Source organism: Sebastes fasciatus, chromosome 16 (assembly GCF_043250625.1).
Source record: "Sebastes fasciatus isolate fSebFas1 chromosome 16, fSebFas1.pri, whole genome shotgun sequence".
NCBI classification, from domain to species: domain Eukaryota; kingdom Metazoa; phylum Chordata; class Actinopteri; order Perciformes; family Sebastidae; genus Sebastes; species Sebastes fasciatus.
This window is the reverse complement of record NC_133810.1, coordinates 19,492,136-19,516,997: the sequence shown is the minus strand read 5'-3', so window position 1 is coordinate 19,516,997 and position 24,862 is coordinate 19,492,136. Positions and strand designations below refer to the sequence as shown.

Below are 24,862 nucleotides of genomic sequence, written 5' to 3'. Positions count from 1 at the left end.
ATACTGTTGCCTCGATCGGTTAGTTTGTTTGTGTTATTGTGTGACTTTGGTGAATCCAAACTAACCCTTTTAAACGCCAAAGTTAAGTGAACTGAGGCCTGCAACATTAAGGAGATCAAATTTCAGTAGAGGTCGGAGGGGGAAAGAGGCACACGACAAACGTTTGTTTACTAGGAAGTTCATGTGTTTTTTGGGGTGACGAGACGAGACGTATTTCCGCAAGCCAGTGTATTATAAGCCCAGCGGCCTGTAACGTTAGCAAGTGTTCGGTTGAGAGACAGAGAGAGAGGGAGGGAGCGAGCATGTGACTGACGGTGAGTATGAAGTTAACCAGTAGCGTTATAGCTGTGAATGTAGCAGTGCAGTTTGTGTACAGTTTGGGATATTTGTCGGTGAATAAATGCTATAACACCTGTGGCTTGCTTGGCACCTGCTGATTAAAGTGAACGGGGTTAGCCTCTAAGTTATAGACAACTTCGGCCCAGGCTTTTAAGGTTGGCTGGCTTTAAGGTGGACCAGATCATTTTAGTGACAAGCTGCTTCTCAGAGTCCCCCCCCATCATATACATCATATACCGTATACCCCGGTGAAATGTCAGGCAGGTATGAAGGTATGAAAAAACAGATACTGCCCAAGCCTACTGTATAAGTACCTCTTGTATGAGGTACTTATTCATACACTTTAAAAAATCAGAACTATCCCTTTAAGTAGTCCCTGAAAGAAAAACCCTGGATGTGCTACTCTCTGAGTTATCATATGTGAGACATATCTTGACTATATAACTATTAACATCACGGGTTTGACTTTTCCTCATTCTTCTCTTCATTCTACTTCCTGAACTGTCCACTGAGATGACATTAAGGATATTTAAAGTTGAGCAGCATTGCGTCAACGTTAAAAAAAAACTGGGAAAGAAATACATAAAAAACTTTCGTTCTTCATAATAGCTGCATTGTCTCAAGCTAAAATTTGATCTGCTACATTTTTTTTTGTCATACACATAAATCACAGCTGAGCTTTTCAAAGAACATTTCTGTCACCGCGTCTCTCAGAATGACAGGCTCCAGCGTGGCAACCTTCGCTGAATTCTGAGTAGCATTCTGCTTACAGAAAATTATAGACCACCTTCTGCGCCATTCCACCTACTGTACCACCTGTGGTGAAAATAACTGGCAATTTCTCTGACTATTATTTCACAGATATATAACAATATCAATCAAGCTTTCCAAAACTGTTGCCACTGTATATGCAGATTTCTTTTTCTAGAAATGTCGGTGTCCATATCTGAACTTTAATACTGTTTGACTTTCTATCTACTCTTAAAAACAAGTGGCACAATGACCCAGATTGTAACTTAACCAACAGTGTGCTGCTGGTGTCACAACTCTGACTATAAGCCTCCCAGCTATATGACTGGTATTGTGTGCAGGATTCCAGTTATTTAAGTATTTCATTAGAAACAACGCACAAATAAATAAATAACCCAAATTCGCCAAATGTGTAGAGACAAAGATCTCAACGATGACCTTTTTTTTTTGTCTTCACCATCCAGGGACATAATCCCGGTTCGGCTGTGCAGCTGGCATGCAACTGAGTCACGCGTCAGCCCTGATTAGAAGCAGCAGTGGTCCGCGGGCCCCGTTCCTCTGCCAGAGCCAGGAGTGGAAAAGGCCAGGGCCACCACTTTCAGTCTGTGGATATGACCTTGATGGGGTATGATAGAGAGGAAGCGACACGATTCGCAATGCCACATAATATCTGTAACCTTCTGCTTCCCCAGTATGCATGCTGAAGCTATTGAGCTGTGACACACACACACACACACACACACACACACACACACACACACACACGTCAACTCTGCCCTGTCGTTATTTCAAGCAGCCTTCGTCTCCACCTTCATGTCATCCAATCATCCATCTCTCTTTGCATATTGGCTGGTGCTTTGTACCAGATATCTTAATATTATTTCCTTTTCATACTCAACAGCTGCCATATTAATATAAATGCCACAGCTTTGAGATAAAGAATTTCAATCATAAAGCTGAACGTAAAGTAACATGATGAGCAGCTTAATTCTATTACGAGCTATATAAGTATTTGTAATACTATTTTAGATATTACTACTAGTAGTGTTGTGTTAGTTGTTGTAGCAGCAGTGACGCCATTTTCTTTAAAAAAAAAGAAAAATACGAACTCTGCCCAAACCCTTAAATCTCATTGGTGGCAGTGATGGAGACAGATGTCTTCTGAGTCAGACCATAGCAATACACAAGTGTGGTAAAGATGGCACCGAAGGCACCAAAAACACTGAGTGGTGAGTAAAATCTTGGCAGTGGCGTATCCTGTGTCAAAATAGAGCAGATGCGAAGTAAAAATAAACATGTGAAGCTGCAAACATAAATGAAGCATGACCGAGGGAAAATAAAACGCAGTATAGCAACAACAAAAAAAAGAAGACAAAAAAGCCAAGACTGCGACACACCCTGCTGTGGTATTGCTGCCTAAAAACATCACAACAACGACACTGTGTGCACAAAAAGTCAGCTCGGCATTGTGGCTCGTATGTTTTGTGCATTGCCAGCCATGACTTCCTTGTTGTCACTGTGGCTCTCATTTGGGAATCCAAGTGGCTCACTAACGAATGCAACAGCATTTAAATGAGTCTGTCAGCTCGACCAGCAGGGATTTAAGAGTGCAGCCAAACAGCAAGTGGTAATGAGAGGACATGCGACGGATCTGAGACGCAACACTTGTGTGCTGTCCACAAGTGAGGTGCTGAAAGACAGCGAGCAACAGTAGCTGTAAGGTGGCCACCTTATTCATGTGTGAACGGGGAAATCTGAGCTAGCAATGCCTTTTCTGTGAATACAGAGGTTTTCAGTTTCCCCACTCAGAGAAGTCAGTAACAAAATGTGCCGTGTTGCTGTTGGAGTAGAATTTGCAAAGCAAATATGGTTCACAAAAGGTGCAGCAGTGTGTATGCAAGACGTTCAGAGGTGTAGCTCCACCCCTCATACACTCATTGCCATTTCAAGCAACAACACAAGACAGTCAAAAATAAATCAAACACATCCTTGAATATCATCAAATTTAAAGTCTATACTATGCAATCCAAAAAGATTAAATGAACTCTCTGTTCATTCCCATTCATCCACTTATAATATGCAGTGTTATACATTAGTATGGAAGACTGACTGACATTTTTGTCTTTTTTAAAAACATTTTGTAGTTTTTTTGGAGATCTAATTTGAACCACACCACCTCCTCAGTGGTCAACCCTGCTAAACTGGTGCCAGATAATGTGCTGTGTGGAGGCAGCAGCTTCCCATGGAGGCGTGGATACTGGGGCTGCAGGTTTTAAGACACATTATCTTATCACACAGGTAAGAAACCTTTCACAACTTTCCCCCCTGATTGTAAGGATAACATTCAGATGGAGAAGCTCCCCCCTTTGTGGCAGATGATGTGGCAGCAGCAGCTTGACTCCACTATACTGTGGCTTCCTATCTTTAAAACTGCACAATCCTTTAGCACAGAACATGAAATCCCTCTCAATAATAAATAGGCTACCTCAAGCATTTCAGAGACAGGGGCCCTGCATGCTGCATGACTCAAACACCACCTTAACTTCACTTTTTTTAGACACAAAATGATCGCCAACCCGGCATGTGTGCGAAATTAAACAATAGGTTTATGTGGTTTCCATATTTCTGCAGCCTTTTATTCAAAAAGGGGAAAAAGCCCCCACTAGTGTAGGTGCTGTAGCCCAACCACAGGACATGTCTTCCGGCAGGCAATTAAGCGACCTCATCCGCAACCGTGTTGAATTTGGAAACCATACCTCTCTCCTCCACCCACCTCAAACTGACTCTAAACACTGGGAACAAAAGATGGGTTGAAAGCTGATTATCTCTGGCTGCATTAAGTGAAATCTCCCCCCCCCCCCAAAAAAAAAGACACCTCGAGACAAGTGTCAATAATTTGGTGAGCAGCAGCTCCAAAATCCCCCCGATCTGGAACACAAACAATCCCCTCACATTGACAAACACACACAAAGCTTTTATATCTCGCTTTCTAACGCATCCCCGCTTTAAAGCTAATGATCCATAAGGTCGTCTCTGTGTAGGAGGTGTGCGGTGGTGTCATTTACCTGTGCTTCATCCAGCGATCCGACACATGGACACGGCGGGTTGATTATTCCAGCCAGCGAGCACAAAAGAGGAAGAGGAGGGGAGGGGAGAAAAAAAATCCTAAATTGAGCAGAGATGAATGCGGCAGATGAATATGCGACCTCTGTCTTGAGAAAGGATAGTCTTCTCTTATCTGTTAGATGTTGCTCTGTCGATGGAGGCAGGCAGAGAGGGAAGCCCAGAGCTCCTCCGTAGGCTACAGACAAAGATGCTTTCTCTCCTCCGCCGCACCGAGAGCAGCAGCAGCAGCGGTAGAGGCGGCGGCGGCAGCAGCAGAGCAGTCATTCCCCCGACACTTGATGCTAATAGTTGGGTAGGTAGGTACTAGCTTATATGGGTTGAGGGCGCGGTCAGCCGCCGTTGACCAATCCTGCTCCGCGCCAAACTAACAGCAGCGTTGCCATGGCGGATTAAACGGCGTTTAAGCACACAATCCTGATAGTAAAGCAGATATTATCTCAACATATAGGAGTGGCAGCTTATTTAAAAAGATGGTGGTAAGAGAGACACAGGTTCATCAACCCCACCCTGTCTTCTCTCTTCATGCTGCCGAAGTGTCCTTGAGCAACCAGCTACTGTTCAAAAACCTCTCCACGTTTCTGCAGACAAGTCCATTATTATTCCTCAATGACTCATACTGCCGGCCTGGTTGTATACAGTGAATTGTAATTTGAACCTGTTTCACAAGGTGTGTCTCCATTAAAGCTGCAGTGGGTAGAAAATGGAGCAAATATGATTTTCTATAAAACGGTTACTATATCCTGACAGTAGTGCATGAGACAGGTAATCTGATTCATGTCTCCTCCGGTGTCCTCCAGTGTTCCTAATGACATCTGCAAGATTTCACCGACCGGAGGAAAACAACAAATCAGAGCCGGGCTGGACCCCTTCACTCGCAAACTCTGATCAAACGGTCAAACTAGGCAGCGCTGATCAAATATGAATCAATGTTCTTACTGTAATGCTTATTTCTCGCCTAAAATGTTTTCAGAAACATCTACTGTTTAGTTGTAAAATGAGAAAGTTTGTGACCCGGCAGCCATGTTGAGATCAGTTGAGGAAATACAAAGCACCGCCCACCAGCCGGAGCACAGCCAATAGGAACGATCTCTCTGAAATGTCCTGTGATTGGCCAAAGTCTCCTGTCACGGGCTACATTTTTTTAAAGCCTGAAAACAGAGCCATGAGGAGGTGCAGAAGTCTAGTTTTCTCTCAGAACACTTGAATTACAATATGCTGAAATGATATTGTGTAATTTTTGCCCAATGATGCCAAAAATATTCTGCCTACTGAAGCTTTAAGTAGAGCTGCTTACACAGTAGCAGTAGCCTGCCATATTCAGTTCGCCTAATTGAAATTTTATGTTGATTTCATGTTTATATTTTGTTTTAAGTTCAACAATCACATAGGCCTAAATTTCATCTGAAACATTGTAGTTCATAAGAACATTCTCCAAAATGCTATCAATGACATGATCTAGCTGCCTTCATCCCAACTAGGGATGCACCGATACCGGATCGGATATCAGGCCGATACTGACTCAAATAGCTGTATCGGATATCGTGACAATAGGGCCAATCTATTAAATTCATCCATCTATCCATCATCTGTCCGTTTATCCTATTCAGGGTCGCGGGGGGCTAGAGCCAATCCCAGCTGACATTGGGCGAAGGCGGACAGGTCACCAGACTATCACAGGGCTGAAACATAGAGACAGACAACCATTCACGCTCACATTCACACCTACGGGCAATTTAGAGTCAACAATTAACACAGGGGCCCCAAGCCAAACTCGAACCTGCGACCTTCTTGCTGTAAGGCGATAGTGCTGCCCTTCAATTAAATTAAATTCTATGTTTATATATTATATACATTATAGACTGGAATTTTAATTCCTGCTTAAGTTTTGACCAATTTGTTGCGGCATTAAAAAAAGTTTACACTTGAATTGTAATTCTGGTTAATTGTGAAAACATTTTTGCCAAGTTGTTGGTGTACGATTTATTATTTTAATAATAAATAACACTTTTATGTTATATTTATTTGTTACATTTTGTTTTACAAAGTTAGGAAAGCAATGTTTAAGTCAGTCCTGATGTTGCTTTACACATAAAAAAATTAGCCCAATCACTTCCACACAGTGAGACATACAGCTGATTAATTAAACACTGGCATTGGATACCCAAAACCCAGGTATCGCTATCGGTATCGAGACGGAAAAAGTCAGATGGGTGCATCCCTAATCCCAGCAGCAGGTAGGTGATGTAAGTGAATTTTTATTTGTAGAGCAACACATAAACTGTAATTGCTATTTATAATGGCCTCTAGTTACAAATGCAGGAAGTGCTACACCCTAGGGTCTCCCCTATCACAATAATAGCAGGGAAGAGGGGCCAAGGGGATGCAGAGATTAAGATTTGTACCAGTTAAAACATTAATTTAATTTATGTTTTGAATTTTTTAAATTATACGTAAAGTAGTTTCTCTAGTGCAGTGGAAATGTAAAATGGGAAATATGATATGGTAAAATTTTAGGACCCAACAAACATCGCTTAACATTTATTACTCTTGTAAATAATGCCTAAACTCTTAGTAACGGTTATTTACTGTAAAAAGTAGCAATAGTACATTTCATTCATAAAAGCAACCTGGTTGCTGGTCATGTTGGGGACAATTGTATGTTTTGGACGACTGTTCCAGCTTAATATCTGAGCTGCATTTCTATGTTTAGTTTAGACTCTGAGAACAGTTAACAGACGTCTACCAGATGACCTGAAACATTACATTTACTCTCAAGGTCTGTGCAATAAAGACATGTGTGGAAGTCAGTGCAGAATATTAGACTTATCAGTGACCGTTGACTCACCCGTACAGTGCAAACCCCCTAAAAGCCTGTTAAGGTGAACCGTTATGGGTCTAAGCCCCCTTGTGAGAGAGATAAAATCAAAGCGGTCTCGAATCTCAGGATGAGGTATGAAAAATTTATGTTCTGAAATGTTTTTTTCCTGCGACGCAATTCAGGCTTGAGTAAATGGAGTTGAATACTTTCACAGCTACATTTCAAAAGCCTCACTGGTAAAAAATCAACACTATACCAGTTTATAATTTAACACTGGTGGGAATTTAGTACCGTGTTTTCATTCCATTATGATGGATTATCCATTATGACGTTCTCACAACGGTACATTGTGAGAATTTTGGCATATGTAGAAATACTCTCACTCATCTTCAACCGCTTATCTGGGGCCGTGTCGCGGGGGCAACAGCTCCAGCAGGGGAACCCAAACTTCCCTTTCCCGGGCCACACTAACCAGCTCTGACTGGGGGATCCCGAGGCGTTCCCAGGCCAGTGTGGAGATATAATCTCTTCACCTAGTCCTGGGTCTTCCCCGTGGCCTCCTATCAGCTGGTCGTGCCTGGAACACCTCCCTAGGGAGGCGCCCAGGGGGCATCCTTACTAGATGCCCAAACTACCTCAGCTGGCTCCTTTCAACGCAAAGGAGTAGCGGCTCTACTCCGAGTCCCTCACGGATGACTGAGCTTCTCACCCTATCTCTAAGGGAAACGCCAGCCACCCTCCTGAGAAAACTCATTTCGGCCACTTGTACCCGCGATCTAGTTCTTTCGGTCATGACCCAGCCCTCATGACCATAGGTGAGAGTAGGAACGAAGATTGACCGGTAGATCGAGAGCTTTGCCTTCCGGTTCAGCTCTCTTTTTGCCACAACGGTGCGGTAGGGCGAATGCAATACCGCCCCCGCTGCTCCGATTCTCACGTTCCATAGTACCCTCACTCGCGAACAAGACCCGGAGGTACTTGAACTCCTTCACTTGGGGTAAGGACTCATTTCCTACCCGGAGTAGGCAATCCACCGGTTTCCTGCTGAGAACCATGGCCTCAGATTTAGAGGTGCTGATCCTCATCCCAGCTGCTTCACACTCGACTGCGAACCGATCCAGTGAGTGTTGAAGGTCAAAGACCGATGATGCCAATAGGACCACATCATCTGCAAAAAGCAGCGATGAGATCCTCAGCACACCGAACTGCAAACCCTCCTTCCCCCGACTACGCCTCGATATCGTGCCCATGAATATCACAAACAGTATTGGTGACAAAGCGCAGCCCTGGCGGAGGCCAACCCCCACCGGAAACGAGTCCGACTTACTGCCGAAAACCCGAACACAGCTCTCGCTTTGGGCGTACAGAGATTGGATGGCCCTAAGAAATGCCCCCCTCACCCCATACTCCCGCAGCACCCCCCACAGTATCTCCCGGGAGACACTCATACGCCTTCTCCAAGTCCACTAAACACATGTAGACTGGATAGTGTCCAAAACATGGGGCCTCAGATCATACGATACGATTACAAAATTGATCATCGACCTTCGGCCTAGGGTGCTCTGGTACCATGTACACTTATGAGCATCCTTATGTTCGAACATGGTGTTCGTTATGAACAGTCCATGACTAGCACAGAAGTCCAATAACAAGCGACCACTCTGGTTCAGATCAGGGAGTCCATTCCTCCCAATTACGCCACTCCAGGTGCCTCTATCATTTCCCACGTGCGCATTGAAGTCTCCCAGTAGAACTATGGAGTCCCCTACTGGAGCCCCATACAGGACTCCATTCGGTTCCAGAACCGGGGCTGTGTGTAGAGGTAAGCCCTACCAGATCCAACTGATAGCATTCCACCTCCTGCACAAGCTCCGGCTCTTTCCCCCACAGAGAGGTGACGTTCCACGTCCCGAGAGCTAGCCTCTGCCGCCCGGGTCCGGTCCCTGGCCTTCACTGCCACCTGTGTGGCAGTGCACCCGACCCCAGCCCTTCCTCCCGCAGGTGGTGAGCCCACAGGATGAATGTAGAAATATTTCAACAATATTCTGTGGCACAATATGTTGTATTAAAGACACAAATCTAAATATTATAGTAATAACAGAAATCAAGAAAGTCAATGTCTTAACTAAAAGCATGTCCACAACATGTCACGGATTTCAGTGCAGACTACATGGTTTGACTAACAAAGAATCCGTTATGCAGTTAATAGTCTATTTTTTGAATTGTAGGTTTGAGTTTAGTTACAATTTCAAATGTTTTCACTCACAACTAATCATTAATAGAGTCTAAAAGAGAAATACGTGCCACACTTCTGCCAAAAAGGATTCCTAACTTCATCACGCTGCCAACAACTTCATTGCAACTAATCATCACATATACAGCATGTTGCGGGGAAAATGTGTTAAACACAAAAAGCTGACATCCTGTGTTAATGTGGGTGTATTTCAGAAGCACGTGTGACTTTGCATAAATTATACACTCACCGTCTCCACTGTATTTTTGCATATTTGCTAAGCAAGTTGTCATCCAAAACAACACACATGGGAGCAGTAAAACTTATTTGTAAGAGACTTCTCTTCATTTACAAGTGAGACCGTCTCAGTCATTTCTGGCCATCTGTCACCTCATTTTTTGCCACGCTAGCCGTGTGGTTCTATGGATGGTAATGTCAGTATGAGAGTGTTACGTCCACAAAGTGGAACAATAACTAAACAACAACCAAATTAACACAGAGTCAACGTGAAGTTTCAAACTGTAACAGTTTATTTCAGTACAACGGAAGGTTCACAAATGTGGGGGAGGTAGGGACAATATAGTTTTGCCAAATAATCAAAATTAAGAAACCAAAACTAGGCCTAACTAAATCTGTCTTCTTTAACACAACAAACAAAAAGGCTGACTAACTTCTCTACTAACAGCAGTTTTACAAAACATACATGGGATGGCAACAACCACTAAACCTAGTGTTTCTAGACATGAAACAACCTACGTGCAAGTGTACAGGGTACCCCAGACTTACCTATGCCCTCTACCTCCTTACCACAAACCTTATCTGTCCTTTCCCACTGGAAACAAGAGACTTCAACATACAAATACCTCATTACAAATGAGTTAGAGAGAGAGCGAGAGAGCCCAGAGTGTGCCTCTTTTATGGGCAGCCCACAACAGCGATTGGCTGGATGGAATTAGTGTGAGCTAATTGCAGCTGGCAAACTCTGCACAGGTGGACTCCAATCACCTCCATTAACTCTTTATCCTGGAAGCACCTGCAAGACAAGGAGGAGGGGCAGAACAACACAGGAGAAAACTCTGCAGGCCTGTCTGGCCCTGCAGGCACGTAACAGAGAGTCTGACGATCAATTGGTCCACCACTTTGGTCCAGACTGAAATATCTCAACAGCTAATGGATGGATTGCTATTAATTTGATTCAGACATTCATGTTTCCCTTTGGTGATCCCCTCACTTTTTTCACCAACAGGTCAACATTTTAATTAGTCCAATACTTGGCTGCAAAACTGACATTCCCATGAGCCTCAGCTGTACTTTGAATCTAAGAAATGGAATATAATATTCATAACTACGTTTTCATTTGTGTATAATCACCTGAAACTAAGAATCGTTGTGTGTTCTTTAGCTTAGAATGAGCCCTTCATATCTACATAGTCCTCTTCACGGAGTCCGCCATGTTGCTCCATCATGTTTCTACATTAGCCCAGAACGGACAAACCACACTGGTTCAAGAGAGAGCCTCTCTCGTTTTTATGTTACCTGAAGGCCACAGTAGTTCTCCGACACACTTGTGAAAATGCTGTAACGTGAGCCGCAGAGTGCAAAACCGCGGTACCGCCAGCTGCCTAAAGTAGTGTTATTATGGTAAGGGTGGCCTCTGAGCGCGTTATCGTGGTTTTGCACTCATAGGCTCACATTACCGCAGTCTTGGAAAGGGAGGAGTAATCAGTTGGTTGCAATCAGTAATCACACCACTAGATGCCGCCTAATCCTACACACTGCACCTTTAATGGGTTTTTCCTTATCCGACGCGAGGGCCGAAGGACAAAGCGTGTAGTAAGCTGTACAGATTGTAAAGCCCCTTAAGGCAAATTTGTGATATTGGGTTATAAATAAAATTGACTTAATTAACATGTTAGCATGCTGATGTTAGTGTTCAGCTCAAAGCACCGCTGTGCGTAATTACAACCGGACACAGCCGATAGTATGTCTGTAGTCTGTATTGTTTCATCATATGATGTTTTGTTCTTAAACAAAACCTGCAAAGCAGCACTAATGTGCAACAAAGCATCAACAAATGAAAAGAGAATACAAGTAGAACAGAGTGTGTTTTACTTCAATGCACTAAATCATAATTATGTTTAGTCATCCAGCTCTTATATTTTTGTGCCTCCCTTTGGGACACAATCATACCCTATCCAATACACACTTTTATTGTCAACATCAGTGGTATTTCTGCCCCCAAAACATCTTACCAAACAGTGTGTGTGTATGTGTGGTTTAGTGACCTGTCTGAGGCCATTATTGATTTTTGTTCTGGTCTAAAAGGCGTAGTGAAGCTCTGTGGCCTACATGAGGAAATAGAGGTGCTCATCTGTTGTGCAAAGAGATACATATCCACAATTGCAATAAAATATTGAGCAACATTACGTATTATGAGAAAGCCCTCAGGACTTAAGTAAAGCATGCATGTCATTGAACGTGCTCTCTGGGATTCAGCAGCAAACTGAAACTATTTCTTTTTGTGTCTGAAACTCGTCCACCAGCTTACAACATTCCTGTGGCTTGTGCAGTTCTTGTGATACACTCTGTTGTGCAGTTCAAGCAGTTTGCTCAGTATAATTAAGCAGTTAATATTCAAAACAAACCAGATAACATGCAGTCAGCAGAAGTGCGGTGCAAGAAGTAAACAAGGTCTCATAGTAAGCCTCAGAGTACCCAGCTGACTAAAAGTTAATCTGTGTTTATATAAATTGCTTTGCAATAGCGTGCAATATTGATTCATGGATGAAATATTGATGAGTTATTTATGTTAATGTTGGATTTGTGTAGCAGATAAAGTTTTAAGTAACACTAACGTGCAGTATCATTCGTACCATTAACTATATTGTAACCATCTTTTAATGTGGTGTAGTAATCAATCACATAAATTATTCAGCTTTTATTCCTTGCTAGTTTTAAAGTCACAAAAGTATTAGCAATGACTCCTCTCATTGCATTGGAAATACATAAATATGTTATGTGATGATAATATAACCTCATTATACACAAATAAAGATTAAATAAATCAATAGTCCTTTTTTCACTGAAGACATTTTGACAGGTCACTGTAGAAAAAGCACAGATGTAAATTATAAGATTAATGTTGTTTGCAACACCTGTGCTTTTCCTACTAGTCAAAATGTTGGCTGTAAAAACGCCTATTGAGCAGAATGAAAAATTTATCAAAAGAGTTTGAAATAATGGACCCTGCTTCTGGCTGAGACCTTTATGGGTGGAGCTATGCTGGGGATTCGGTGATAAAGTTGTAAATTGTCCTGCCAGCTGTCAATCCAGCATAGTCTGTACATGCCCACACAGTCCTCAGGTCTTACCAGGTAAAAGTGAAAACCAGCGTGGGTGTGAACTGTGATTCTGTGTTAAAAGGAGTCAATGATTGATTTTCCTTCATATCCAATGACCGTTTCCCTGTGCTTCTCTGACAAGAATTAGTTTCATCACAAAATGCGCAAGAGAGAGGAACATTTTTTTTTTCTTTGCAAAAGTGAGAAAAAAACTAGTAATAAGACTGACTGTTGGGTAAGCTTTATGAAATATTCAGTCACCTCTAACCATAGACTGTATAAAAGAAGTGGACGTAGTCACCGTGATGTCATCCATTGGTTTGTGGACTGTCGTTTTGAAGCCTCGAGTTCAGCATTTTGCCCATCGCCATCCTGGTTTTTGCCCATCGCCATCCTGGTTTTTGCCCATCGCCATCTTGGTTTTTTGCAACCAGAAGTGACACAAGAGGGGGGAGCGAAGTACAACCAAACGCTGAATAAGACATTTTGAGGCAACCAAAATGTTACGATTTCATGAACTGAAAACACACTGCGAAAGGGTTAAAGTTGTAAGACGAAGACACGGACAACTCTCAGACCGGACAACGCCGTGGTAGCGACCTGTCAATCACAAGGTAGCCACGCTCTAAAGCATACCCTGCTTTATTGTCTATTTGACTCTAAATGGGACCATAATTTACTAAATGAACCTCATGCTGTACTGAAGAAGACTTGAAACTAGCAATTGAGACCATAAACTCATGTTTACAATGTTTACTGAGGTAATAAATCAAGTGAGAAGTAGGCTCATTTTCTCATAGACTTCTATACAAACAGACTTACTTTTTGCAACCAGTGTCACCTGCTGCTGGCTATTAGAAAGAATGCAAGTTTAAGGCACTACCACAATGGCTTCACTTTTCAGAACCAGGGGTTGCCCACTATGAGGGGTGGAAGTAACAAAAATGAACTAGAAAATTTCGCAAGTGTGCCTGGTGCTAGGGGGGTAGAAAGCATCTTAAAACAGGTCAGACTGATTTTGTAAAAGACAACATAGTTTCTTCTTAACATACAGTAAGAGTTGAGGGCTTTTATTTTGAAAACTAGGTGAATACCTAGTTTCCTGTTATCATTGGATAGAGTTGGAGGCTTTTAATCACAGGTGTAATTAATAACATTAATTATGGCCCTGATCCATTGAAGCCCTGGTTTTGAGCATGCTGGCTCACTAAAATGGCGTGATACAGTAAATAGTGTGTGTGTGTGTGTGTGTGTGTGTGTTAGTCAGCCTGCTCTGATTGGCTAATGTGAATCAGCTGTCTAGCAGCAATCAAAAGTTGCCATGGTGATTTGCCACTGCTGCAGTGGGGCAGTTTATAATAGGAGTTAACCAGAGACGTACATGTCATAAAAGTGCTTCTACGACAAAAACCGTGAATTCTATCACTTAGATTGTTCATGACACCAGTTAGGAGTCTCTGATGAACAAATGGTGAAACATTTGGGTGTGTAGTGTCAAAAATGTGACCTCGGTGGCAGTTTCGAAAAGTAGTAACTTTTTTCTCTGATCCAAAAAATTCTGTGAAATTTAATATGGGCCGCTATAGGAGCTTAGCCTGGAGTTGCTCTCACGTTCAGGCATGTGTCGCCAAATGTGTAAGTCCGACTGATTCCATAGCTACATGACTGCGACCGGCACAAAAATACCTACGTTTTGATGTATTAATTGTGTATGAGGAGTGGACGTTGTGGGCTAAGGAGCAATTTGTTCGGATAATTTTCAAAAGATTTTTAAGCTGTGCTCCACTCTAGCTCTGACATCACGTGCTCTAGCCCTTAACGACCCACGCAATACACACCCATTATAAAATCTGAAACGGTCTGAAAATTTCACAAAACGTAAACTGCGATTTCGTGAAAACCGTGCCAGCTACAAAAAAATTTCCATTTAGCCAAATAAAGTCCCAAGGCTCGTGACCCATTTAAACTTTTAATCATTTTTCTATGTTAAAGTATGGCGACTCTGTATGGCCCCAAAGAGGAGTGTTTTTGAGCACTCTTCACGTCGATTTTCAATGCATTCCTATGGAGCAAATAATCGCGCTATCGCGCGTTTTTTTCAGAAACCGCTGTGCGAATCTCTTAGTCAGGTCATAGCACACGATTCCCGCTCATTCCGCACGTTTTGATGTATTTTTTGTACATGTGCTGGCAACGCTGCGGGAGGAGTAGTGCAGCAAAGTTTTAGGCGGAAGAAGTCAGAATATTAAGAACTAGAAAATTTCGCAAGAAATTTTGACCAGTGTGCCTGGTGCTGGGGGGGGTCTGGGGACCATAGTGAGGTTAGAAGAGGGGGATGATAGGCCCAATAAAGTCCCAAGTCTCGTGACCCGTTTAAACTTTTAATCATTTTTCTACGTTAAAGTATGGCGACTCTGTATGGCCCTAAAGACGAGTATTTTTGAGCTCTCTTCACTTCGATTTGCCACTCATTCCTATGGAGCAAAGGAATCGCGCTTTCGCAGTCATAGCACACCATTCCCGATCATTCTGTCACTGGTTGCCATGGTGATTGGGGGGCCGAGAGGAGTGTTTAGTTTCCTGTTATTATAAAGTAAGAGTTGAGGGCTTTTATTTTGAAAAGTAGGAGAATACCTAGTTTCCTGTTATCATACAATGAGAGTTGGGGGCTTTTAATCACAGGTGTAATTAATAACATAAATAATGGCCCTGATCCATTGAAGCCCTGGTTTAGAGCATGTTGGCCCACTGAAATGGCGTGATACAGTAAATTGTGTGTGTGTGTGTGTGTGTGTGTGTGTGTGTGTGTGTGTGTGTTAGTTAGTCAGCCTGCTCTGATTGGCTAATGTGAATCAGCTGTCTAGCAGCAATCTGAAGTTGCCGTGGTGATTGGCCACTGCTGCAGTGGGGCAGTTTATAATAGGAGTTAACCAGAGACGTACATGTCATAAAAGTGCTTCTACGACAGAAACCGTGACTCCTATCGCTTAGATTGTTCATGAGACCAGTTAGGAGTCTCTGATGAACAAATGGTGCGACATTTGGGTCTTTAGTGTCAAAAATGTGACCTCGGCGGCAGTTTCGAAAAGTAGTAACTTTTTTCTCTGATCCAACAAATTCTGTGAAATTTAATATGGGGCCCTATGGGAGCGAAGCCTGCAGTTGCTCTCACGTTCAGGCATGTGTCGCCAAATGTGTACGTCCGACTGATTCCATAGCTACATGTTTGCGACCGGCACAAAAATACCTACGTTTTGATGTATTCATTGTGTATGAGGAGTGGACATTGTGGGCTACAGAGCAATTTGTTCGGAAAATTTTCAAAAGATTTCAAAGCTTTCCCGCACTCTAGCGATGATGTCACACACTCTAGCCCTTAACGACCCACGCAATACACACCCATTATAAAATCTGAAACGGTCTGAAAATTTCACAAAACGTAAACTGCAATTTCGTGAAAACCGTGCCAGCTATCAAAAAATTTCCATTTGGCCAAATAAAGTCCCAAGTCTCGTGACCCGTTTAAACTTTTAATCCCGTTTCTACGTTAAAGTATGGCGACTCTGTATGGCCCCAAAGAGGAGTGTGTATGAGCACTCTTCACGTCGATTTTCAATGCATTCCAATGGAGAAAAAAATCGCGCTTTTTTTTTTTTTCTCGGAAACCGCTGCGCGAATCTCTTAGCCAGGTCATAGCACACGATTCCCGATCATTCCGCACGTTTTGATGTACTTTTTGTACAGGTGTTGGCAACGCTGCCGGAGGAGTAGCGCGGCAAAGTTTAGGCAGAAGTCTGAATAATTATAAGCCCGACGAATAATAGACCAGTGTGCTTTGCACAAGGCTTTGCCTTGTGCTTCTAGGCACACTGGAACTAGAAAATTTCGCAAGAAATTTTGACCAGTGTGCCTGGTGCTGGGGGGGGGGGTCTGAGGACCATAGTGAGGTTTTAAGAAGGTGGATGAAAGGCCCAATAAAGTCCCAAGTCTCGTGACCCGTTAAACTTTTAATCATTTTTCTATGTTAAAGTATGGCGACTCTGTACGGCCCTAAAGAGGAGTGTTTTTGAGCTCTCTTCACATCGATTTGCCACTCATTCCTGTCGAGCAAATAAACAGGACATTTACATGTTTTCATAAAGCTCAACCTTAAAATGCTAATCTGTGAGGCTGAATTGTACAGCTAGCTAGCTAGCTAGCTAAATACACAGTTAACGTGAGACTCACCTCAAACAGAAGTCAGAGAGGCAGAAGGAGATGTGAAGACGTTATTTAAGTGAAGGCCACAAAACAAAGAGCCAATGAGAGTTCTTTAATTTGAGAGGTGTCATCAGATTCGTCAGGTTGGTTGCTGGGGCCCCCCTGACCCCTAGCAACAGGTTACACATTGGTTCATGTGTAACCAATGTGGCATTAGTCTGCCCAATGAAAGTGAGTTTACATTTGAAATCAAAACAACATACATTTACATTAACACTGCTCTATGACTAAAGGAGACACCCCAAGTGGTTAGCCACCTACTGGCGGGAAACATCGTCAGGTTGGTTGCTGGGGCCCCCCTGACCCCTAGCAACAGCTGACACACTGGTTCATTCCTGCCCAATGAAAGTGAGTTTACATTTGAAAAAGGAGACACCCCAAGTGATTAGCCACCTACTGGCAGGAAACATTAGTTCAAAACTCAAGTTAGTCATGCTATAAAAACTATGCTAGGTGACACACAGTAAGCTATTGGTGTCATTTAAACTGCGAGCAGCTTCTGTCCTCTGCGCTCTCTGTCGGGAGATTAACACACGCACGAACACACACAACAGCGCCATGCAGCGTCAGAAATGTTACTGAACTGAACAAACTGAATATCTACCTGTTGATGCTATGAATTAAGGGTTTATTTTGACCAAAACCAGATTTTGTGATTATTGGAACAGTGGAAAGAGAGCTTCGGCTGTGGCTCAGAGGGTAGAGCAGGTTGTCCACCAATTGGAAGGTCGGAGGTTCGATCCCCGGCTGCTCCGGGTAACATGTCGATGTGCCCTTGAGCAAGACACTTAACCCCAAATTGCTCCCGGAGGCATAGCCATCGGTGTGTGAATGAGTATTTAGATTAAATCCTGATGGGCAAAGTTGGCACCTTAGTAGCCTCTGCCATCAGTGTATGAATGTGTGTGTGAATGGGTGAATACTGACATGTAGTGTAAAGCGTTTTGAGTGGTCGAAAGACTAGAAAAGCGCTATATAAGTCCAAGTCCATTTCCATTTACCATTTATAACTGTAGGCCTGTACGCTACTGTAGGCCTATACACAGTTATAGGAAGAGCGAAGCAACAGGTTACACATTGGTCTGCCCAATGAAAGTGAGTTTACATTTGAAATCAAAACAACGTACATTTACATTAACACTGCTCTATGACTAAAGGAGACACCCCAAGTGGTTAGCCACCTACTGGCGGGAAACATCGTCAAGGTTGGTTGCTGGGGCCCCCCTGAGCCCTAGCAACAGGTTACACATTGGGTCATAGTCTGCCCAATGAAAGTGAGTTTACATTTGAAATCAAAACAACGTACATTTACATTAACACTGCTCCTTCGCTCCTCCTATAACTATAGGCCTGTACGCTACTGTAGGCCTATACACAGTTATAACTGTGTATAGGCAGCTTCTGTTCTGCAATGCCAGATTGAAATTACGCTGCAGAGCACATTGAACCAAAGAGACTAGAAATGGTTGTCTTATTAATATATTTTATGTATTTAAAATTGATAATATACTGGTATTTATGGTTTGGTATGAATATAGAAACGGTTTATTCATTCTACCTAATAAAATAGACAACACTGGTTGTTTTTGAGTGGTTGGTGATCTGAAAATGTATTTTCTTTCGCTCCTCCTATAACTGTGTATAATGCATGTATATGATGTTTAAATGTATATTATAATGTTTCAATTATAATGTATAAATGTTATAGGAGGAGCTGTGCTCCTCCTATAACTGTGGGCCTATTTGCTAATAACAGTTACATAGTTAAAATGTGTGTGTGTGTGTGTGTGTGTGTGTGTGTGTGTTAGTTAGTTAGTCAGCCTGCTCTGATTGGCTAATGTGAATCAGCTGTCTAGCAGCAATCTGAAGTTGCCGTGGTGATTGGCCACTGCTGCAGTGGGGCAGTTTATAATAGGAGTTAACCAGAGACGTACATGTCATAAAAGTACTTCTACGACAGAAACCGTGACTCCTATCACTTAGATTGTTCATGAGACCAGTTAGGAGTCTCTGATGAACAAATGGTGCGACATTTGGGTCTGTAGTTTCAAAAATGTGACCTCGGCGGCAGTTTCGAAAAGTAGTAACTTTTTTCTCTGATCCAAAAAATTCTGTGAAATTTAATATGGGCTGCTATGGGAGCACAGCCTGGAGTTGCTCTCACGTTCAGGCATGTGTCGCCAGATGTGTAAGTCCGACTGATTCCATAGCTACATGACTGCGACCGGCACAAAAATACCTACGTTTTGATGTATTCATTGTGTATGAGGAGTGGACATTGTGGGCTACAGAGCAATTTGTTCGGAAAATTTTCAAAAGATTTCAAAGCTTTCCCGCACTCCAGCGATGATGTCACACACTCTAGCCCTTAACGACCCACGCAATACACACCCATTATAAAATCTGAAACGGTCTGAAAATTTCACAAAACGTAAACTGCGATTTCGTGAAAACCGTGCCAGCTATCAAAAAATTTCCATTTGGCCAAATAAAGTCCCAAGTCTCGTGACCCGTTTAAACTTTTAATCCCGTTTCTACGTTAAAGTATGGCGACTCTGTATGGCCCCAAAGAGGAGTGTTTATGAGCACTCTTCACGTTGATTTTCAATGCATTCCAATGGAGAAAAAAATCGCGCTTTCGGAAACCGCTGCGCGAATCTCTTAGCCAGGTCATAGCACACGATTCCCGATCATTCCGCACGTTTTGATGTACTTTTTGTACAGGTGTTGGCAACGCTGCCGGAGGAGTAGCGCGGCAAAGTTTAGGCAGAAGTCTGAATAATTATAAGCCCGACGAATAATAGACCAGTGTGCTTTGCACAAGGCTTTGCCTTGTGCTTCTAGGCACACTGGAATAAGCCCGTCGAATAATAGACCAGTGTGCTTCTAGGCACACTGGAATTAAAAATATAAAAAATAAAAGGTAATGAAAATGCATGTGAATTGAAAAATGGAGCCGTAAAAACAGATTAACTGTCAACCATTCTTCATTCACAACACCAAACTAACATTTATCGTTTACAGCACTCAATTTTTGTTACTTTCGTCCATAATGTCATTCAAAAACCACGCCAAGAAATCTGCAGATGTCTGCAAGAGTGGTTCGCTGAGTGTTTTTTTTGTTTTGTTTTGTTTTGATAGGGTGGAAGTAACAAAAATGACGTGCTGTAAACGATAAATGTCAGTTGGGTGTTGTGAATGATGAATGGTCGACAGTTGATTATCAGAGCAACGCGTTCAAATAAAATGTCAATCAAGTTTATCAAATCAATTGACTATTTATAACTCTATTTTTCAATTCGCATATATTTTCATCACTTCCCTTTACTTCAATTGTTTTTTGTTACTCCCACTTTTGAAGCCACTTAATGATAAATGGCAATTTTGTGTTGTGAATGATGAATGACGAATGTAAGACGGGGAAAATGATGAAACATGGCTCTGTTGTCATCATAATATGACAGTTTTAGTCAAATCAGCTTTAAATGAATCAAATCACTTGAAAATATATCAATCCATTTTTCATTTCACATCAATCTTTTCAGCTCCATTGTTCAATTCACATGCATTTTCATCACCTCCATTTTTATCAATTCCTTTTTGTTACTTCCACCCCTCATATCTCACTGCCTATAACACATTGATAACTCCTCCTTGTGTTAAAAGTGTACTCCAGTGTTTTAGTATTGCACTTTCATAACGTTGGGTGACTCACAAGATAGAAGCAGAAGAGGCCGAGATAACCTGATCCAATATGGGGTAAGCTTAAAAAAAAAGAGACATCATCAAGGTTATTTTTTTCAAACCTCCTCCAGAACCACAGAAGACATTAGACATCTGTTTTAACAGGCTAAGCAGGTACTCCTTGTGAAGGGTAAACTGAACTTCACGTGTAAAACCGGTGGAGCGGCCCTTTAATTAGTTAATACATCCCCTTGTGCTAATTAGTCCAAATATTTAATTAGCTAACAATGCTCACTCATCATAGGTGCAGTTGCTAGTGCTGTTTGTTCCTCTCCAGTCTACTGCACAACAGAGATGGTGCTTTTCAATGTGACACATTACTAGATTTACCACCAGGTGACAGTATTCCTCCTGTGTTGGCCCCATGCTGACAGGTTCACAGATATACTAAATAAAGCATTTGACCCAGGTAAAGCACTGCAACTTAACAACGTCCCCGTGAACCAACTGTGCCGTGATTCATTGCCATCAGGAAATGCAATGCAAATCACATGATTGGTATTCTGCACCATTTTAACTCCACGCAACAGAAACTTTCAGTGTGGATGCAATTAAATGCCTTTTTCCACCATCAGAGATAAAACTGTATTACACTCACAAAAAAAAGAAACAATAATACTTATCTTGCCTGCCACTATATTAGAAAGCATTGCAGGGAAACTGGAGATAAACAATTTCATGGTGCATGAAATTTAATTGAGCAAGTTCCGATTTTACAGTTTCGTAGAATATATTTTTAACTATGCAACTTAATTAAATGTAATACATTATAATAAGAAAACACTGAGGCCTGGTAACAATTGCTTGCTACAGCCTCATGTGCAGAAATGATTACGTGCCAAGTAGTAGGTGTAATACCTTAAGTCCATAATTTTTGGTGAGATGTAAACAAAGATGCTCATTCCCTTCAGGCAAAGGAGAAGAAACAGCTTTGCCACCAACAGGCTGCGTTTAACAATGAGGATGTCTGGGAGTCAATGTGTGAATGAGGCAAGAAAGAATTACAGCCAGATCAACTTAAGATGCAATTATTTGGCTGCTAAGCTGCTGCTGCACAGTGTATGTTTGGACGGCAGCCGTGTGCTTCTGTTGAATATAGACAAGTGAAAATCCATTAAAACAAAAAAGGGCCATTTAACTGGCACATGGTCTGAATATCCATCTGACCTTATTCAAAGTGTGTTGGCACGTTTCCCCTGAACCGCACGCCCTGCGCTACCTATTTTTACTTGTTTATTACTGGATCTCACATCAATCTGACAAGTCTCATTTCTATTTTTTTCACGCTTTGCTTCCTCCAGAGCCAATCCCATGAATCCTGATGTTTTGGGGATGAAAAATTAATTCCCTTTCTTCACCTGGAAAGAGCTGAACTGAACTAGCCAGCTAGCCAAATGCAAAACACCAATCGAATGCTTATGAAAAGGATGCAGTGCAACATGATGTTGGACATGGAGGTGCCAGACATAGATTGCACCTGCAAATGTAACACATTATTCTGCGTGACAGCTTTCAGATCCATTTACAACTGTGTGAAGGGAGGTTTTGCTTTAATGTCAGCTTCATATTTTGAAGAGTAAAGTATTGAAAAAATGGAAAATCTCCCCAGTTGTTGTTGTTCAGTGCCAAAAACAGAAATCAAACTCGATCAATAGATAAGGTAAGGTAGAAAATATATTAGAAAATGTGTTTTAAATATATATTTACTGTATATACAGCGGGTAAAATAAGTATTGAACACGTCACCATTTTTCTCAGTAAATATATTTCCAAAGGCGCTATTGACATGAAATTTTCACCAGATGTTGGTAACAACCCAAGTAATCTATAAATACAAAGAAACCAAAACAAATAAGTTCAGAAATTAAGTTATGTGTAATAATGTGAAATGACACAGGGAAAAAGTATTGAACACATGAGGAAAGGGAGGTGCAAAAAGGCATGGAAAGCCAAGACAACTGTTGAAATCTATCAGTAATTAGAAAGCAATCCGACCCCTTGTCAGTGCAAATTAATATCAACTGGTTCAGTCCCAACTGATGGCCTATAAAAAGGTGTCTCATGACCAAGGTGTCACACAAGAAACATCTCATGATGGATAAAAGCAAAGAGCTCTCTCAAGACCTTTGCAACCTTATTGTTGCAAAACATACTGATGACATTGGCTACAGACGCATTTCTAAACTTCTGAATGTTCCAGTGAGCACTGTTGGGGCCATAATCCGGAAGTGGAAAGAACATAATTTCATCATTAACTGGCCACGACCAGGTGCTCCTCGCAAGATTTCTGACAGAGGAGTGAAAGAATTATCAGAAGAGTTGTCCAAGAGCCAAGGACCACTTGTGGAGAGCTTCAGAAAGACCTGGAATTAGCAGGTACAATTGTTTCAAAGAAATCAATAAGTAATGCACTCAACCGCCATAGCCTGTATGCACGCTCACCACGCAAGACTCCATTGCTGAAGAAAAAGCATGTTGAAGCTCGTTTAAAGTTTGCTGCACAACATTTGGACAAGCCTGTGAAATACTGGGAGAATATAGTCTGGTCAGATGAGAGCAAAATTTAACTCTTTGGATGCCATAATACACACCATGTTTGGAGGACAAATGGCACTGCACATCACCCTAAAAACACGATACCAACAGTGAAGTTTGGAGGTGGGAACATCATGGTGTGGGACTGCTTTTCAGCATACGGTACTGGCAAACTTCACATATTTGAAGGAAGGATGAATGGAGAAATGTACTGAGACATTCTTGATAAAAATCTGCTGCCATCTACCAGGATGATGAAGATGAAACGAGGGTGGACATTTCAGCAAGACAATGATCCCAAACGCACAGCCAAGGAAACTCTCAATTGGTTTCAGAGAAAGAAAATAAAGCTGCTAGAATGGCCCAGCCAATCACCTGACTTGAATCCAATTGAAAATCTATGGAAAGAACTGAAGATCAGAGTTCATAGAAGAGGCCCACGGAACCTTCAAGATTTGAAGACTGTTTGTGTGGAAGAATGGGCCAAAATCACACCTGAGCAATGCATATGACTAGTTTCTCCATACAGGAGGCGTCTTGAAGCTGTCATTACCAACAAAGGCTTTTGTATAAAGTATTAAATAAATATCAGTAAGCGTGTTCAATACTTTTTCCCTGTGTCATTTTACATTAATACACAACTTAACTTCTGAACTTATTTGTTTTGGTTTCTTTGTATGTATAGATTACTTGGGTTGTTACCAACATCTGGTGAAAATTTCATGTCAATAGCGCTTTTGGAAATATATTTACTGAGAAAAATGGTGACGTGTTCAATACTTATTTTACCCGCTGTATATATGCCCAACATAAATGAAAGATCCAGATAAGGAACTATACAATACATATATTTAATCTTGGTATTTTTAATGTAGTTACTGTAAATGCTACTGTAAATTGTGCTCACCGAACTCAAACTAGCAATTACGTTAGTAGCCAATCAGAGCTATGAAAAAAATATTTGGAAACTCCACAACAAATGTAAAAAATGTCAACAAAGGGTTATTAACACAAAGGGTCTTTTTTCTTCCTCATTTTACTCCCTGCTATGTCTACACATACTGTAAAGTGTCCAACTATTTTCGTAGTCTGATAGAAAAAGCAGTGTGATGAAAAAACAACATGCATGTTTAAGACAAGAAAAAGTGAGGAACTATAAATTTCCACGTAAACAAGAACTGGTAAACTTAGTAACAGAACACTTATTTAGTCCGACTGTCGGAAAAAATTGCAAGGGGGCAATTTTTTTCATAAAATATAATTAATTGATTAAACCATGCGATAGCCTCAGAAAGCCTAAATACCAACGACATAAGGCTATTGTTTCAAATTCAAAGAATACATGTCTTAATCAGAGCACTCACATAAGTTCATAGCACTAGCAGGTCGCTAAATATATTTTGAATTTATGAACAATGGCACTAGGAACAGCTGTTTGTGGCCCATTAGAAACTTCCTTTGGGTAGAATCAGCTGTTTGTGACTTTCAAGCAGGCTAGAAAACCGAACCAGGAAACCAAACTAAGAAATGGAACCAAGAAACCAAACAAAGAAAGCAAAATAAGAAACCAAACTAAGAAACGGAATCAAGAAACCAAACAAAGAAAGCAAACTAAGAAACCGTGTTCTGTCTATCGATCTCCTGCGCTCCGTTTCAGTACTACGGCGGTACAGCACCGCACCTACACACACACCCTCTATACACAACAAACAGCGC

At 41.7% G+C, this 24,862-nt stretch overlaps 1 protein-coding gene across 9 annotated transcripts in view; it reads right to left on the bottom strand.

The window, feature by feature from the left end:
- LOC141752633 (neurexin-2-like) overlaps nt 1-24,862 on the bottom strand; it is a 204,337-nt gene that overhangs the window by 170,582 nt on the left and 8,893 nt on the right. For 3 of the 9 annotated variants that reach the window (XM_074610691.1, XM_074610695.1, XM_074610696.1), the window contains exon 1: nt 4,155-4,770. The exons of 1 other annotated variant lie outside the window; for it this stretch is intronic. The gene's annotated coding sequence lies outside the window, so the exon portion shown is untranslated. Of the gene's footprint in view, nt 1-4,154; nt 4,771-24,862 lie in introns of those variants that run through there. 5 more of the 9 variants (XM_074610688.1, XM_074610693.1, XM_074610690.1 and 2 more) reach the window with 3 other exon arrangements.